This window comes from Pundamilia nyererei, unplaced genomic scaffold (assembly GCF_000239375.1).
Source record: "Pundamilia nyererei isolate P.nyererei 1_Seehausen unplaced genomic scaffold, PunNye1.0 scaffold00008, whole genome shotgun sequence".
In the NCBI taxonomy this organism is placed as follows: domain Eukaryota; kingdom Metazoa; phylum Chordata; class Actinopteri; order Cichliformes; family Cichlidae; genus Pundamilia; species Pundamilia nyererei.
The window spans coordinates 6,883,823-6,889,735 of NW_005187409.1; the positions used below are offsets into that span (position 1 = coordinate 6,883,823).

The window sequence follows — 5,913 nt, forward strand, 5'->3', positions numbered from 1 at the left end:
CTCACCACCAGAACAGAACAAACGCAGCACTTTATTGGCCCGTTGAGACGGGGCACACAGTGCATTTTGTGCAGTTCATTAGGCTTTTTTCCCTCCAGCCACCGTTGTTTGGGTTCAAGGCAACAAAAACATTTCTCTGTTATATATTGCCAAACCTTTCTAATCTTACACCTCTGATTTAACATGTGTTTGAAACTTAAATGGTAGGCAATGTGTTTTTGGTGCCACTGGAAGAAAAATCTATAATAACCTTTCAGCATATTGTAATTCAAAGTGTCTGAGAGGAAACAGACTCCTTCACTTTCTGTTAGCTTTGTTTTCAGGATTTTAACAAGTCTACTCCTCAGAGAGAGACGTTGGTTGATCACAGATCTGTTCAGACAAGAACCGGCGTAGTATAAAGTCGAACAAAGAGCAACGTTGTAAGATGTAGCTCTGCAGTGGGTTAAGCGCAAAACTTTCAGCTGGAAGAGTGGGTTCTAAATGTCACATGAAGCTTAAAAGTCAGCATTATCCTATTTCTATTCCATGTGAAACACCTGCTATTTAGTGTGGACGCCCTATGTCTGGTGGGAGGGACTTAGAACAGTGAGGTGAGAGCTGCATCTTCTTTCTTCTTCTTTTTCTGCCTCCTGCAAGTTTTATTCTATCAGAGACCTTTATGAGAAATAATTTCTGTCCATTTCTTACAACTGTTATATTGGATAGGAAGATACTTTTTAGACATTTAATATTCTCGCACGTATAAATCAAATAAAACTCTGTGCGGAGGCATTTTGTATGGGATAACTGCAGGAGATAGGATTGCCACACCTGCCATTTAAATATTTGAGCACCTTGTAAGACCATCTCTCTGACTCTTTGCTACAATAAACAGACAAGCTATCAAGCAAGATACTAAGCTCCCCTCAAAGAATTGTAATATAAAAATATAAGTTTGTTCAGTATCTTGCATTGCTTTTATTACTTTGCCACAATATTCTTTTTTTTTTTCAGTTAACTTTCTTCAAAATGCAGGAGATGGGGGAAAAAAAAACAATCAATATTTAGTATGAGCGCCCTTGTCCGTGAAACCACACCAGTTCTCATTGGTTCACATTTTTCAAAGCAGTTAGTGTGTTCCAAGCATCCTAGAGAATTTGCCACAGTTCATCTGTGGATTTGGGCTGTCTTACTGTGTTCTGTCTCCTCGTTTAATCCCAGGCTGACTCCATGATGCTGAGATCAGTGCTCTGTGGGGGGTGTCTGTTGCAGGACTCCTCTTTAGCTTTGTGACAATACTGTTTGATGCACAGTACCCTATATGTACCCTATATATTTTCTGTTTGTCTGTAGTTTTCAAAATGTGAAGTCAGCCTCAAATTCAATATGATGATATACATACTGTGTCTCTTTGTGTTTGTTTGCATTTTTAATTAGTGATTTCACCTTTGTTAAGTGTCCCAGTATAACACTTCTTCCGGTAACTCGTAGAAAAATGAATCCGGTATTAATCATCAAAATAAAAAAGGACATATACACAGCTGATTCTGCAGCCGTTGTCATTCTGCATTTTAATTGAGAGCAGCTGTATTTTTTAGGAACAGTGCCCATAAATTAGCATCTCAACTGGAAAGAGGGAAGTCACAAAAGGCTAATGTTCATACACAAAAAGCCAAACATTTCACTAAGCCAGCAAGTAAGGGTCTAAGTGAAGAATTGTTTTGGGAAGATTGTGCGTAATATTAATGAGAGAGTAACTGAGATACTCAGGTTCCTCTTAAAGGTATGCAGTGCAAACTGTGGTCACTGTTGCTCTCCAAGCAACACAAAAAAGATGCAAAAGAGGACTTAATTGGGGTTTTTATAGACACACTCAAATCCCAACCACTTCACAAACAACAGGAAAATGGAAAATGCTCTGCGGCGCCCTGTGTACTGAATTTTCATGAAAAATTTACATTGGACAAACTCTGTGTATATGTACTTTGCATTTGTGTGTGTGTGTGTTTTTGTTTCTGCATGTTTGGAATCAGAGATGCATAAATTAAGCAGAAGCAGAAAATAAATTAAACAGAGAACTGAGAGGCAGACTTCCCCGCACGTCTGTCTAAGAAGAAACTCAGATAAGGCAAACAATGTCACTAATTGAAAGTAAATCTGAAGGGTTTTAGTCTGTTCAGTGCATGAACACTGTAAACAGACACTGTAAGTCATTACAGTCTTTTTTTCCTTCTCAGGGACTCCCTCTAGTAGAGGAATAAAAGGGTTCGTATCGATGTTTAAACATGTCTACCTTCGGTCGTGGTGCAACCCCAATCAAAAGGCACGGCACGACGACACAAAGTGGGAAAAACAAAACTGATCTCATAACAATGGATTTTATTAAAAACTTGTAGCCCTTTCAGCCCCTACTCCTCGTGTATGTGGCAACAAACAGGAAATAATTCAAAGCAATGTTCTTTTCCAGTCAGAAAGACCCCAGAGGAAAAAAAAGTCAATTCGGTTTTAATGCTGTAAGCTTATTTATAACCTGTTAGGAACCTATAATAAGAAAAGGGCTGCAATACATTACAGACCAAGAGCACATTATTGACAAATCCATCTGGCGATTTAATTCATTTGTTTTGTTGTTTGCTGGAGTAATGTTTGCTGGTTGAGCAGCGGGGCAGAGAAACCAAAGGAAAACAGCATATTTATGAGATATTTAGCACCAAATACTTAATAATAGGAGATAAACATGATAGAGTGGAAAACTAGACCGAGTCAGCTAAGAGGGGAAAACAAAGTGTTTGAGTTAGAGGAGACGCCACAGATGCACTACTACATAAAAATCTTATCAGTGTAGCTAATAGGGTGTGATATCATCAGAGGTTTACATTTTGGCTTTTACTGTGTACTCTCCTCTCTCTGAGCATTTTTTTCTCCAGTCACCTTTCTTTTCCCCTTGGTCACCTGTCGTCATCCTGATTACTACCTTTTGTCTTTGTACTCTTTTTATCATCTCATTGTTCTCTTCTCTTCGATATCACTCATCCTGCCTGCACATCCCATCCAATATCTCCATCATTAACCCCTAATCTATTCCTCCTCCTCTCATCTCTTCATCTTGTTGCCCCTGCTGCCCTCGCTCCCTTTCACACATCCATCTTCCCACCATTCTGACTTTTGTGTCCTTTTGTCTTTCACCGCATCTCATCTGTTTCTCATCACTTGTTCACAGTGTGTCTGGTTAGCAGAGCGGCTAAAGTGTCACTGACATGCACGTGCGGATACACTGACAGATGCACAGACACACACACATATAACTTCATGTGTGCATGCCAGTACATACTTCTTTGGATTCCTCTTTCTGTCTTCCTGTCGACTGACTGAACCTTTATTTCTTTATTTCTTTCTTTTTCTTTTTTATTTCTTATTTCTTTATCTCCATTATTTGTGAACCTGCAGACACTGAATGTGATAAAAGTCAATGTAGTTTAAAGCTACCTACTGATTAGGTTTTCCCAGTGTATAATTTTAGATGTAATTCCTGTACTAAAGTTGTTTCCAATATGTGAATATGTGCATTTACTACTAGACACATAAATTACTTTCTGTATAAGTCTATACAAGTTAGAAGTTATTACCAAATAAATGAAGTCCAACTCAGGAGTGTTACAAACAAATCAGGCCTAGACATATGCAAAGAAAACATGTTTATATGTAAATAAAGAATATGAATTCATAAAGCACATCGTTGAAAATATTCAAGAATCTTTGAGAAAGATTTCATTGGTCCTGAATCAAATTCCTGCCTTCACACATCAGCTATTCATTATTATTTTTCCCAGAACAAGAGCAGAGAAAAGCGTTAGCAACATTCTGGTGCATTCCTAATAACCACGACAGGCTCTTTGTGAAGTGGCATGCTAAAATTTGGACACTCCTGAAAATATTGCATATTATGTTAAAGTGAGAAGAACTGAGTGCAACCACTGCAGAAAACAGATAAAAATTGGGTTTTATTCAAATATGGATGTGGTTTTCAGGGGGTTTTATCTGCTTATTAACTTTTCACGAACTGATAATATGCTGCTCTGGCATGTGTGCTTGGTCATCTTTGTGCTTTTAAGGTTTCATAGCATCAGCGGTTCATTAGACTTTAATTGACTCAATAGAAAGAATCATCATTGGGAGTCCAGAGCTTGATTCATTCTTGATTCATTGACCCTCTATTTCAGATTTTATGGTAACACCAGGGCTGACTGGTGATCTGAAAAATTACATTTTACTTTTACTTATGAGTTTGAATGCTGTTTAGAAATCCAATGCACCCCGTTCCTTTAAGCGGTGGCTTTTGGCCCTTCATAAAAGACCCAAAAGAGTCCCAGCTTGTCTTTGACATATTTATTATTTCATTTAGGTGAATAGGGCATTTTTTTAAAGATAAGTTTTACTTAAGGTGTTTAACTTAGGTTAAACAAGTGTTTTCCAATGTCAGTGACTAATGATGTTAGAATAGTAATACTTGTCTGAATATTGACAAAAACTATTTTCTAAAAAAACAAAAAACAAACTACCAGCTTGAAAATTCCACTTTCTGAAATAGCGGTAATGAACATGCAAAATTTGTAAAAATCAAGAAAACTTTTTTATTTTATAAATCTGTACATGCTGGGCAAAAAGGAAAAGCAAAACCAACACATGGCAACAAAAGGCCTACATGACGGTGCCGCAGCAGAAATGCACTGTTTCAATGTGCAGACATGATGCACAAACAATACCCATGTAGAGAAGGCAGAACGGGGAAAACGTCCTTCATTCTCACAACAAATTCAGCATCTTAAGTATGCAAAATAACATCTGAATAAGTCAGTCTCAATTTGGAAGGAAGTACCGAAGACAGATGAAGTTCAAATTGAGCTGTTTGGCTGCAGTTATCGAAGGCATGTGTGGAGAAAGGAGCACCATTTGATGAAAAGAACACCTTGTTAGCTGGAATGACTCTTGTTTAGGGTTGTGCAGTAGCTTATGGCAGAGGAAACACAGCATACATAGAGGGAGGAGGAGTTCAAATATTGCGCAAGCAGTCAAGAAAGTCAAACTGAAAACAGATTCCCTTCGACAGCAACAATAATGACTCACAACACAGTACAATTAACTGTTTTTGGCTAAACATCCCACACAGCAGTAAAAGCGAGTAATTTAAATTTAATAAATTTATTCAACAAGTGCGGTTATTTTGCTGTAGCCCTGTAGACATGTCGCTGTAGGACTAGAAACAACATTATTTTTCTTTTCATTTTTCAACTTGTTGATGTGTTTGTGCAAGTGAAAGACTGGACTGTGTGATAGTGTAACACATACACACACGTGCACACACACAGATATGCACAGATTGTGATCCTGATTTATGTTCTAACTTACGAGGTTATATAAATTTTGCACACAGGTCACATAAATCCACACTGTCTCAGTTTGAGATGTCTGTATACAGATTTGATCGTTTTAAAACAAACGAGCGCATACACACAAACACAGATGCATGAGGTCAGCATTAGTGTATAAAGAGAAGGGTTATTGCTTTATAATCCCACATTAAAGCTACACTAGCTGTCCCGATGATTGGTTCAGAGGCTTTTAATATTAGTCGGGCAGCAAAGACACACACGTATTCCCATAAACACACAGGAATGTTCGGAATCGTTGTTAAAGGAAAACTTGTAATTAATATTGCATTATGAAACACACTCACTTAAGCACACACAGACGTATTCATGTGAATCAAATCCTACTGTGACAGATGGATGGGATTACTCACCTGCCACACACACACACACACACACACACACACACACACACACACACACACACACACACACACACACACACACACACACACACACACACAGCGTATCTGCTGTCGATACTAATGCAGTGATCATACTACTT

At 38.1% G+C, this 5,913-nt stretch overlaps 2 protein-coding genes across 2 annotated transcripts in view; one reads left to right on the plus strand and one right to left on the minus strand.

Moving 5' to 3' along the window:
• dock2 (dedicator of cytokinesis 2) overlaps window positions 1–5,913 on the plus strand; it is a 92,639-nt gene that overhangs the window by 58,670 nt on the left and 28,056 nt on the right. The window lies entirely within an intron of this gene.
• insyn2b (inhibitory synaptic factor family member 2B) overlaps window positions 1–5,913 on the minus strand; it is a 21,536-nt gene that overhangs the window by 14,875 nt on the left and 748 nt on the right. The gene's annotated exons all lie outside the window — the stretch shown is intronic.